The sequence below is a fragment of the Manis javanica genome, chromosome 9 (assembly GCF_040802235.1).
Source record: "Manis javanica isolate MJ-LG chromosome 9, MJ_LKY, whole genome shotgun sequence".
NCBI lineage: Eukaryota > Metazoa > Chordata > Mammalia > Pholidota > Manidae > Manis > Manis javanica.
This window is the reverse complement of record NC_133164.1, coordinates 93,780,244-93,794,041: the sequence shown is the minus strand read 5'-3', so window position 1 is coordinate 93,794,041 and position 13,798 is coordinate 93,780,244.

The window sequence follows — 13,798 nt, the reverse complement described above, 5'->3', positions numbered from 1 at the left end:
ATTAAACTCTTTCTTCAGCAAAGTCATTTTTATATGCATTGGATGACATTTAAATATATGAAGGCTGAAGGGGAACAGAATGTGTAACCCCAAAATATGCCATTTTAGCATCTGTATTATTTTGAGCTGAAGGCAATCAAGACTCAACAGATTCAAGAAAAGTGTTTACCTCTACCTTAACTATCTAAAAGAATTTAGATAGGGGGCTTGGCCCAGAAAGAGAACTATTACCATAGATAACTTATCTGAATGGCCTATCTGAGTGACAGGGCAAGTATCTAATTACCAGACATCTGCTTTTCTTAAGGTCCTGTGAATTACCCTCCTCCCCTTTGAAGTCCAGGCCCCTATCACATTCCTTTGCTCAAGATGGCATATAAGCCTCAACTTCCCAACTTGCCCTTGGGTCTGCTGTTTTTATGTGGCTCCAGTACATACAAAATTAAACTCACTTTTTTCTATTAATCTATCTTACGTCAATTTAATTATTAGACCAGCCAAAGAACCTACAAGTGTAGAGGGAAAACTTTCCACCCCCACAAAACAATCTAATGAAAAGCACCTTGTATTTTTGTTTAAAAGTCACATAGATGTGCCCATTTGAATTAACTCTGCATCACTTAATTTTGTCACATGCACTGGCCCACCCCACCTGTATCAGTCATTCAGCCCTGCCTATTCTCTAGCATAAAGCAGGCCAGGCAGAGCCCCCATCAGCCTCATCTGCACAAGGGTGCAGGGATGCTGCTGAGTGCTGACACCCCATCCTCCTGCTCTTCCATAGGTGTGTGTGACCTCCTCAGTTACTGCCTCAGTGTTTAGATCCTCCTTTCTTTCTGCCCCACTCCCTGAAACTGCATTCCTCATCCCGCCTGCAAGCCCTCTTTCTTCAATGCCTCACTCTGTTGTGTAGCTGTTCCAAGGGTCATGGGGCAGGTAGGGGAGAGATGACTGAAAAGCAAAGGGGCTTGAATGGAGATAACCAATGTCCAATAAATAACAAGCCATATGCTTAGTGTGACTGTAGAGTAAGCAGCCTCAGCTGCACAAAACAAAATGAAAATCTCTGCCTCTGAAAACTCATCTTTCATTTCCAAGCAAATTTTGATGGTAAAAAATGAAACCCATTGTGCCTTTTTCCCTTTCAAGTGACATCTCCCAAGCATAATCTGCTGTTTATTCTGGTGTTACTGGCAGTGAAAAATGCCAAGCAAAGATCTAGACTGTGCAATTTTGAGACATAAGACCTTTGCTGGGCTGGAACATCACCACCACAAAGCAAACCCATCTTTTGCACCACTGTCAGCAGGCAAGGGCTGCAAAAATAGGAAAGGTTTGCATAAGAAGGCATGCAAATGTTAATTCATTTTTATAACTATACTTGACCCCAAACTTTTTACAAGCTTCTGAAAAATTGAGATAATTCTTTCCTTACTTGCCTACCTTCCTTAACAAAATGAAAGTAGCCTAGAAAAAGGGAATTAGCTGGAGTCACAGTGAGACTGACAGTCTTCTTCCTTACCCAGGCCACTTTTTCAAGGGCAAGAAGGCAGTGGTATAGAATTGAAGCCCATGAGTCTGAAGGAAGGAGACCTGGTTACAGTGATTGTGACCCAGGGGAGGGCTTTGGGGTCTCAGGCTCACCTGTGAAATTAAGTGAACTCTAAGGCTGCCTCCAATGTAACAATTCTTCTCTTCTGGGAACTAAGTTTGAAAATGTGTCTTTTAGCAGAGCCAGAGCAAGAACACAAAAAGAAGTTCAGAAATAGACGTTGCTCAGAAATTTTTCCCTAATTATGATCAAATCAAGGTTGAGCACATGTTTATTACTGCTCACATGGAAATGAGAAAATTTTTATTTCTCAGCTTCCTGAAAGTCTTTCTAAACATCTATATTAATGGAAAGAGTGCATTTACAGCAGAGCCTCTAATTCATAAATTGATCTTAAAAATGTTAAAAGATGATTATGGGTATAAGCACTGCCTGCTTGTAATCTTTTGCCCCAGAATAACCATGTGTCTGGATGGCCCCCTGTGGATAAAATTGTAATATTTCCAGAATATCTCTCTTGGCTTTAGTGCATCCTCAGGGGTGGAGAGAAGTATAGCTTTAATACATCTGCGTATCAGTAGGTGTTCCTCAGGGGTGGATAAATGTTCATCTCCATATCAATGGGTAATTACCTGGGCAACAAGGGCTTATCTGAACCAGAGAGGTGAGAGAGAATTCTGATTTGCTTTTGCTGGAGCAGGAAAAACAGATGGACCCCAACTGCAGTTCGTAAGGAATAAATGGATTTTAAACTTTATTTCTCCTTTTGAGTGACTTCAATTTTAGAGGTATTTTGCTCTGGGATTTCCTCTCCCCAGACTTACACCCCCTCCTTTGGCCAGTGTACTAGGTATTCGATGGTCTGCAGATGGCCAAATCCAGCCCTATCTTATTTATGGAAACTTTTTATTAGGAGACTGACCCCTTTGGCCAAGGTTTTGTTTTCTTTGGGGCACTAGTTGTACAAGAATGATTTCTTATAGCAAACACATAGTCATTGTCCTCTTGGCCCTGGCACACACATAGTCTTTGTGCCCTCACTCTATATAAGCAGTTCTTTCCCTGTCCATGATAGTGGTGTGCAACCTTGTTTAAAGAGCTGCTCCTGGACTCCTTGTATATAATTCCTAATGAACCCTCATATCTCAAATGGCACCTCCAAGTCTTTCCTTCAGTCTTTCAAGTGCTTTCCCACCAGAACTTTTCCACTTCAACATGTGATCAGACTTGTGATCACACAATCATAAATTACAAAATTTAAAACCACTTCTTTTTTCATCACAGCAGTGTATAGTAAGAATATAAACTCCCAGAGGACAAAAAGATCAAAAGATACAGGTTCTCTAATACTTCTGATATCTTAATGCTTTGTGGTTTTTAAGTAACAGTAATTCTTAGCTGAGATCAATGGGCTGCTGAAGGGAGGATGGACTCCTATCCATGGGAATAGCAGAATCTCTGATGTTAAGGGATGGGGAAAAATCTTTCAAAATACATCCCCTCAGGAAGTCTGAAACATGCCCTTGACCCTAGTAGAGAAAGACAAGCAATGTTTCCTAGGAGAGTGCATTAAGCTGGAAAACAAGTGTGAGACAGGGGAAGACCTCAGAGTACTTATTAAAAAACAAGACAATAGATCCATCTGACTCATTCTCAAGTCTCAGTGTTTGCAAATAACCACAAGGACAAAGGAAATATCTGTCAAATGTTTTTATTTTCAGATTATCTTTGTCAGAGTTCCACAGAGAATTATTTTTAGTATCATAGATCATATTTTGGTTATAGGTAAAAAGTTGTCAAGCCTTGTAGTTAGTCCAACTCCAAATTAATTTAACCAACAAGAACAGGTGGCTTAGAGCAACTGGGAACCATCCATGGTCCTGACACAGGAAGCTGTAAAGCGAATCTCCCTCCTCTTGTGGCCTGGGGGAGCCTGTGCAGCATGATACCACTGAGACCCAGGGAGTTTCTTTAATCTGAGAATGGATAGGTATTTGAATGCTGGATTAAAACTGGTGTGCTTGCTCCTATAATATTATGTGTAGTGCCCTTTGGTGGAATGAAATAGAGACAGAGAGAGGCAAGGGGGAAAAAATGGAAAGAGAAAAAAGGTGGGAAGCAAAAGTGGAAAGGAATAAAATCTACAATTAAAATTTAAAATATCAAGAAAGGGACAGAAGATTAAGCACAGCTTGCTCAACAAATCTCCAATACAAGGTCTCAGAGGAACTTGTTGAAATGAGACAGAGGTAGTCTTTTGTTAAATCAGGGGATGATCTATGTTAAAAACTCAGCAGGCACTAAACTCCTACCCTGGGGTGGTGGAGGCAAAGGAAAACATACTTAGTTCCTGGAAAGATTTATTCAAATTGAGTCATGCTGGCTACTCCCTGGGTTGATGATAGAAGATACACCTCTAGAGGTTTTGGCCCTAATCATTTTATGCTTATATCTGGGAGGACAAAGTTTCAAAAGCTGATCGTATCAATTTATAAACAAGTTCTGGGCTAGAAAGAACATGAGAATGACTCTGGAAGTCTTTGTCTTGCTAAAATTTTTATCAAATTGACAAGCCCCTCTTAGGCTGCTGAACCACATCCATAAAACATGTGGGTGGAAAAGGTTTTCCTTCTTCCCTTCTAGGTTGTTTGACTAGTCTAATAATTAAGTTGATAAAAGACAGATTAACAAACTATAGCTTAATAACACATATTCATCCTGTATACATGAAAGAGACCCATGAAAAGTGAATAACTCTCCAAATGGAGGAAACCATCATCTTAAACACAATCTTTAAAAAGAGATGTTGGGGGTGGGGAGTCAGTTATGGGAGGCTATCAGGATAAGCAAGTAAACATGGATAAGTTGTTATGCAGATTTACTTGTCTAGACCTTTGACAAGAGTTTCTAGAGAGAGTCATCTCTCTCTTCCTGGTACAACAGAGAGACACCCTTACAAAGGGAGATTTACCTTATATATGTAAATGTTTTACAAAAGGGTAACTTCTACTTGGTTGTCAGAGCTTCTTCAAAACTTGCTGTTTCCTAAAAATAATCAGCCTAAAATAATCCTTAAACCAGAGGCATATATTGGGGTGGCAAATTCTTCTCCCCTACACATACAAAACAGACAGGCTAGTAAAGTCAGGCAGGGACATGGGACAAGCATCATAATGAACTTTTCCTGCCTAAGATGAAAAATTCAAAATATAAACAGTATAGTAAGAACAGAAAGGACTCCATCTTAAGGCTAAGATTCCATTTTAAAAACCAAGGAGTTAGGAAGCAAGATTCCTAACATATTCTTTAGTAATCAGACAATAACCCACCCTATCATAAGTCAGGGCAAACAGCCTTACCTGATATGTTTCCAGTGCTTGAGGGAAACCACTATCTTGGAGAGGAACCATGTCGATAAATTTCTTGTGCTAAGTTTTTCTTATAGAATTACCTAGAAGACATATTGTAGATAGTGACATAACATCTCTCACCAGGAGAGAGACATCGTAAGACCACAAGCCAAGCCTATGCCCAAACCCCCAGCCCCACCCTTTACTTCATTCCTGAAAGCCTTAAAAATAGAATCCTAAGCCCTTAAGGGTGCCTCCTCTCTGAGGTTGCCTACACTCCCCTTTCTTCCAGTGTGTACTTTTTAAATAAAACTTTCTCACTGCTCAGCTCTGTGCATTTTGTCTCTGCACTCCTCCAGTGGTATGTGTCTTTGTCTCTTTGCTACTACATTCTGTTTCCAAGTCTTCACTCTCTCTCTCTCTGTTTTACTCCAGATAAGTAGGGAGGGGCTGATGAGAGCTCTGATTAGGGCTTGCAAGTTCCCAGTGCCTGTGTCCCAGACAGAACTGCAACTGTGCAATCTGCTCTCTAGAAGCCTGCCTGTATATCTCCTTTCTTTGGGAAGTTATCAGTACATAATCTCACTCCATCCTGTGCCCTATGGCTTTCCCAAATCCTGAGGTAGTAGGGGCTTAGTCCCCATGGTGCAGATCCAGGCAGACCCAGGACACCAGGTGACCTTAGCAGTTGGCAAGGAGATCTTCTCTATGCTGAGTAGGAGTTCAGCGAATTTTCCCTCTGCACTTTCCTGCTCTCAGCTGCCTGCAAGGCAACTGCCATTCAGTACTACTCTTGCTTTATGAATTCCTCCCTTACCTACACTCATCCTAACTGATCGAGAATTCTTTCTTGTTCAGAATCAAGAACCCTCCCCAGTCCAAGTTGAGGTTTCACCTGGTGTGCAGAGAGAGACCTCCCAAGATGCAGCTGCTTGGCTACATGCTTCCCCCAAAAACACAACCTCTACCATATTCCCTAAGCTCTTTTTGGTTAAAAATCCATTCTCAAATCCTCTCATCACTGTCACTCTGGACATTATACACACCACACACAAGAGGTTCTTTTAAAGAAAACGTTTCTCTTTACAGTGTTATTTACTCATTGAAGATGAGTCAGAATCATGCCTGCAATATAATGATTGAGACGATGAGAAGGAAGGCTTCATATTTTCTAAGAAGGGAGTCAAACATAAGATCAATGTTTTCCTTTTAGGCCCAACCATGCTGTAGGGAAAATAGAAGTTCTATGGCCAGGATCCTCATCTGATACCCATTGCATCAGTGTAGTGATATAATAGTAAACCCACTGCGCAGGAGCATATTTGTACATCCATTGGCAATAAGCCATTATTGCCTGTGTTGCTATATAAAGAGCTCTGTCCAGGGCTGGAAGCAGAGCCCAAAGCAGGAGCAGAGAGCATGAAAAGCCCAGCAGAGCCGGGAACAGAGCAGAGGGAAGCAGAAGAGTAGATCCTAGATAAGAAAACAAGGAAAGAGGAGAGCGGGGAGCAGATGCTGAGCTGAGGTCAGAGGCAGAGGCAGATGGGAGTCTAGTGCTCAACTTACTGCCATGAAAATATAACTTGGTATGAGCCCTTTTCTACCACCAGTATCCATTGTTGTTATTCAGTCTCATCGAATCCATAGTGAGCTTGCCTGGACCTGGGAAACCCCTCTGGCTCAGAGCTACACATGCTTAGGATACTATGTTCAGTTCTGGACACAATAGTTTAAAAGGGCTTAAGGTCCTTCGAAATTGAGTGGTAGTGATAGTAAAAGGACATGGAACTATATTAACCCCAAGGATGGAGAGAAGTAGAAACAAAGTAGTTAAAACCAAATACAAGTTGAATTTTACCATTAACCCTCTCTGTTACATTCTAGAGCATATTGCTGAACTTTATTTCAATCTTCTCTATATGATAAATATTATTTATACATTTATAATTTATAAAAATATAATTTATAATTATAAATATGATAAATATCAGGGCACCCTGAAATCTCAAGCTCTGGCTTAATGTTTCCTTTAGAAACTTGCTATCTTCAAACCCCAGAGGGGTTTCCCAGGTCCAGGCAAGCTCACTATGATTCAATGAGACTGAATAACAGCAACGGATACTGGTGGTAGAAAAGGGCTCATACCAAGTTAATTCCATTTACAAAAATGCAAGTCAAAGAACATATAAAATGAATTTGGGCCTTGATAGCCTTGCAGATTTCACCTGGTGGTAAAAGTTAAGAGTCTAATTTATTGATAGTTTTCCCAAACAAAGCAATCTTGATAAGTATTGGGAGAGGAGAGGGAGGACAATTTGTAACATTTACTTAAATATACCTAGATGAGCATAAATAATAACTCATATACTCTTCTGCTTGCATCATATTAATCTGTTTATGATATTCTGGGTTTCCACAGTTCCCCACTGTCATTAGACTTTATTGGAAAATACCAGAACATGACCCATTTCAATCATGAAGGCAATTATGAGACTCTTGGCCTATTCCACACATCCAAACTCCACACCAGAATTCTGGGTGATTCTCAGGCTGTTTCCCTCCAGATGTCCCAGCATATGGCTACATTTGTCTGTGTGATTTAAAGATGTCTCCTCCTTTGGCAAGGACTTCTTTGAGCTCATACATTCTATTAGTTGAGCATACAACAAGCATTCTTTTTTCAATGAGACTAGCTGTTCTTTTATTCTTAAGAAAAAATTTAAATCAATAAAAATAATGTGCTGTAAATGGGTAATTCCTTTATAATTAATGGGATGATTGCTATAAAAGCCTTATGAGGTTAAATGAATACTTGAAAACCAAACTGTGAACCCTGTGTTAGTGAGTGTAGATTTTATGATTTTTCTGATGATATTATTGCTTGGGATCAAGAAATGCCTGTATCCTGCTGTTTTGATCACTAGCTACCTGTCAGGATACCTGAGGCAGCAGCCAAACATAGGAGGATCAGCTGAAGAAAGGGAATCACAATACCATCCCAAGCACTGGTGTCTATGGAAGACGGCTGATTTGAAACTCCATGTTTAGATTTAAGGACTAAGATGGGGCTATATAACTACGGAGGAAGTGTATGAAGTCCAGGAAAAGATCAGAAGTTAATAATTAAAGGCAACAGGAGCTGTCTTGGCTGGTATGTCTGAGTGTGCTGATTTCAACTTAATTTTATCTCAGGTTTTGGGGGTGTGAGAAATGCAGTGATGTAGAAAAGACCCAAAAGTGGCAGGACCACAAGCAGGGCCTTAAATCAGCAATCCAATTTTTCCACTTGATTTCAAAGAACAGAGACAAAGAAAGAGACAGAGAAAAAACTAAGTTTCTGCCTATTAAAGCAGAATGACTCCCTCTCACAAATAATTGTCACTTTATTTTATTAGAAACTCCCTCTCTGCTGGGAGGGAGCTGAGCTGGAGAACTTGATGAAATGTCTCTCCTCTATAGCATATCCTTACTATCTAAGCTTGGTTCAATAAGCTGTTCTCCCATTTTTTAAGATCCTCTGTCTATGTTATGGTGACTGAGACCTACAGCTGCTTCCCTGTCTGTAGGGAACTCTGAATAAGTGACAGATGGTGATTTCCCTATGTGATCTTTAATGTCAAACATATTAGATAAAGACTCTAGAGATGAATCAATGTTCTTCATAATATATGCTGATAAAGTTTGTCATTGTAGCATGGAGACTGCTACAATGAGTCAAGCCAAGGTTAATACAGCCTAGAATTCCACTTCCAATTTCAACACATACTTATTGTGAAAGAGGGTATCAAGTTCTTCTCTAGTATAACCCTATAAGTATTCTAGGGCACCCCTCTTAAGATGCTTCCAGGACATTGTAGTTTATAAATTTATATATATTATGAAACATACCCTACATTTTCTGCAAAATAGAACTTCCCTGTAAGTGCCCTAAATTTGTTAAACCAAATTCTTTCTCTTCCCAACTCCCATCCCTTCTCTTTGCTTCCTGCCTCCCCCTTCCCAGCTTCCCTTCCCTCCTTCTTTCCTTGATCCATTTTCTTTTCATGTCTTTCTTTCTAAATTCTCACTTCAATTACTTCATTTTATCTTCTTTTCTCTCTTCTGTCTCTCCTCCTTTTTTCTCTTTATCCCTTCCTTATCTCCTTTCTTCTCAGCTTCCCTTCCTTTTTTTGGTCCCCCCTTTCCTTCCTCCTCTTCCTTTATCCTTCCTTCTTTCTTCCTTTTTGTCTTTTCTGTTCCTATTTTCTTCCTTCCCCCTCCCCTCCTTTATATTTTCTTCCATCCTAATATTACTTTTTCAATTCTTCCTTTCTTTTCATTAACCTATTGTTTCCTCTTTTTTTCCTTCATATCTTTCTTCTTTTTATTCTTTTCCCTTATTTTTTCCTTCCTTCTTTACTTTTTTTCCTGTTAGCCACTCTTTTCCTCTCGCCCCCTCCCACACTGCTTCTTTTCTTTCTTTCTCTTCCTCTTACTTTTATGTCAACATGCATTTACTAAGCATGAATTGACATTATTTAGGTAACAGAAAGCTAGATAAAGCACTCTTACTACTTTAATAAGATTCTAACATAAGAACACTTCATTCAATGCAATAATAACTAAATTAAAAGTATATGAAAAATACTATAAGATAAAAAATGAGGGAGAAGACATTGCTAGTTAGAATGAGACTAAGTGACACTATAGCCCCAACACATATGACATTAAGTATCAGTCCTCATGCATTAGGCATATTTATCAGATAGCAAACGAGATGTAATTTCAAAGGCAAAGAGTTATTCTAGAGTGATAGGTGTGAGGACAATTCTGAAAATTTTAGTATGAAGGGAATAGAATACGTCCAAGAGAGTTGCCTTTGAAGTAGAAAAGGTTCTGCATACTATGGTAATAAACCTATACTCCTCTTTATCAATATTTAACAGAATAAGAGTGATATAAACAAGTCCATATTTTAAAAATACTGCTCTGGAAGCCAAGTAGAGAAGAAATTGGATACAAGGCTAATATTATTAAATTGTTGTGGTACCAAGAGCAGAAATGCTCTCAGAGAGGGATAAGCAAACTTTTCTGTAAAGGACCAAATAATAAATATTTTTGGCTATCTTTATTTAACTCTACTTTTGTTAAAGTAGATACAGTGTGTAAATGAATAAGCATGACTATGTTTTAATGGAACTGTATTGATGGACAGTGAAGTTTTAATTTTCTATTAGTTTCTTGTGGCATGAAATATTATTCTTTCATTTTTTTCTACCTTTCAAAAAGGAAAAATGACTTTTAGCTCACTGGCAGTTAAAAAAACAGTTGGCAGGTAGAGGAGATTTCCAACAAACTGGTAGGTTTAGGAATAAAGAGGATAGGATGAAGAGAATGAGAGAGGTTCTAGGTTGATTTGGAAGGTAGACTTGGAAGAATTCAGTAAAAAATTTGAATGGAGGTTTTGAGAAAAGGGTGTACAAGAAGATTTCAAATTCTATCTAGATATCTGGCAGATGGTGATAGTAACTAAGACACCGGTGCAAGAGATAGATGAATGTTAATTTATGAAACATAGAAGGAAGAAACTGAGGTTTAGCTATGTTAATATTTTTTTATAGACTTACATATTTATTTATTGACCAAAAATAAACTGTACATATTTAGGAGCATAATGTGAGTTTTGATATATTGTATACACCTGTGAAACTATCCCCATGATCAATACAGTGAACATTCCCACTATCCTAAAAAGTCTCCCCTCTCCTCTTTGTAATCCTTCCCCCTAATCCCCCGACTCTCACCTCTCGTGCCCTTACACAGGCTACCACTGATACATTTTACATCTTCTAGAATTTCATACAAATAGAACCATAAAATATGTACATGTTTGTCTAGTTTTTTCACTCAACATAATCATTTTGAGATTCAGCCATGCCACTGTGTGTATCAGTAGTTGATTACTTTCTGTTGCTGAGCAGTATTGCACTGCATGAGAATGGCATCAATTGTTCATCTGCTCCCCTGCTGATAGACATTCAGGTTGTCTCCATTTCTGGCTATTAACACGTATGGCTGTTATGGACATGTGTGCAGAAACCTTCATGTGCACTGATGCTTTCTTTCTCTTCTCTTAGGGAAAGAAATCTGTTTTAACATTCCTTCCAGCAGTGTATGAAATACCCGGTACCACCACACAGTTGTCAATATGACAATACTTGGTAAAGTTTCTGTTGTTGGCTTTTGTTGTAGTTTTAATTTTATGTATTCAGTGAGTATGAGGTGTTATCCCATTGTGGTTTTAGTTCACATTCTCCCAGCCATGCAACATTGAGTTTTCTGCAGATTATCCAAATAGAAGTGCCAAGCAGTTGCCTAGGAATGTGAAATTGAAGTTTAGTGGGGGAAGTCCACATGTGTATATAGATATTTTCTGGCCATTAATAGGTGCTGCATTTAATTCTGACTTTTGTAAATTTAGTGAAAATGGCTAAGATTCAGTTATCCAAGTTGCTTAAAATTTATGAATTTGTATTATTTATAAAATTACTGCTATCTTTCAGAACATGTAACTCCTCAGTACTTTTTTCTTACCTATTTCATTCCATTATTTCCCTTCTATTTTGAGGGGCAGAGGCTATAGCCACTGATTTGAAAGAGTTGACAGTTTTATTCTGAGACTTGGAAATTTTAGCACTAAAGATCAACTCAGTAGTAAAGCTTTTTTCATTTTTTAAAAATTAAAACACATTTATATTCTTAGTACAAAAAATAAGGGACATACCCTTAGGAGAAAAACATGAAAGAGATAGAATGTACTAAACATGGTTTCTTTATACGAATATGTGATGTGAGGTTCTGGAACACAAAAATAGCCAAAAGCAAGTGGAATAGTTTTCTCTAGTCTTGGTACTCAAATGGCTAAAATGTACCTACTGCTAAGAAAGATTAAAATCCATTTTTCTAGAAATAGTATTTCATTTTCAGTTTTCTTGTAGGTAAGTGTAGAAGTATAGAAAAACTGAATGAAAGTTAAACAGATTTATATACTTAAGGTCTCTGTTAGCAGAGAAAGTTCAAAACTATCATAAAATTTTCAGGTAACTTTACTGGTTAGATCTAGTCCATCAGTGCTATATTCCCAGTATTTTGTACACATTCTTTACTTTGTTTTATTAATTCACAATTGAACACATAGTTGCTAGACTCGTGCAACTGATTACTGATTACAAAGCCACTGACTGAGCCTAAAATGACTGTTTAAAATGCTTAATGATTCTCATTTCTCCCTGGATTTATTAAGTTTTAGATTCACTACTAGAATGTAAAAGTGTAAGATAATACTTCCAAGATCCTAACAGGCATTCATACGAAATTTCAGATGAAAATGCAAACTTTTACAGATCTAGATCAAATCCAGTTAAATGGCTCATAAACTTCTCATATGCTTCAAGGTTTTAACTTTGCTTTTTCCAACTTACAGAAATTTGAAAGTACAAAGAACTTTTTTCCTGAACCACAAAACAAATTGTCAAATGGATGCTACATCATTCGTGAATATGTTAGTATTTGTTGCCTACAAAGAAGTTCTTTCACATAACTAAAACCAGCAATTAAAATCTGATAATTAACAGTGATACAATGCTAATATCTCATATTCAGACCTTATTCAATTTTCATCAACTGTCCTAATAATGTCCTTTGTAGCAAAATAATCAACGTCAGAGTCATACACTGCATTAGTCTTCATGTGTTTTTAGTCTATTTGTGTCTGAAATAGCTCCTTATTGTCTATAGGTGTCTGAAATAACACCTTTGATGTTAGTGAACTAAACATCTTTGAGACTCTATGGCAGCTATTTTGTAGAATATATTCCCCGAACAGAGTGCATCTGAAGTTTCCTCATGATTAGATCAGGTTCCACCTCGCTGACTGGACTATCACAGAGAGAGCTGTGTTCTCACCACATCCTGCCAGGTTGCACACCATTTCAATTTGTAGCATTTATGATGGAATTCATGTTGACCCCTTAATTAGAATGTCTGACAGGCTTCTCCACTATGACGCTATTGTTTTCCCTTCCTAAATAAGAAGTATTTTAAGGGGTGGTTATTTCAGCCTGTGTTACTATCCCATACTATACCAAACTTCCCACTGATTAGTTTATTTATATCACTATAGAATCATGATTGCCTATTAAGAGGTTTTAATCCCTTACCACTTATTCTGATATTCAAATTGCCCCAGATTGCCCACTGGCAACTCACCAGAGTTAGCTTCTGCATCTTTTTGGCCTGCCCCCATTTTCCTTTGAGCACATCGTCTCTTTGTGACAGATGTCCCAGGCTCCTTCTATATCTCCTTTGCCACAGTCTCAGACAGGCATTTCTATAAAGATCTCCAGTTCTTTTACATGGAGAATAGTAGTTAGTAGCCAAGATATTGACTCTTTCCAGGTGTTCTCATGTTATTACATTATTGTTTTTCAGCTGACAGAACTAGGGAATACACACACACACACACACACACACACACTCTATCTATCTAATCTCCACTAATATGCACTGATACCCCAAGTCTAACAACTATGGTTCAAAGAAGTCTCTTCTATTTCCATAACTATGACTTCTTCCTCAGCAGTAAGAAACTTGGCTCCCATTGGTGCTATTACCTTTATTTGACCAAATCTTTCCCATCACCATCTCCCCACTGAATAATATTATATTGTCTGGATGTATCAAGTTCATTTATTCATTCATCTACTGAAGGACATTTTGGTTGCTTGATTCACTTTAGATACTATGTTTATTTGATATTTTCAAAAAGGAATAGCCCTTAAAATGATCATTTTTCAGCATAATTAATTACAAGTTTGTAGAACTAATAATTGTTCATGTGCTAGGCCTCCTCTGTCCT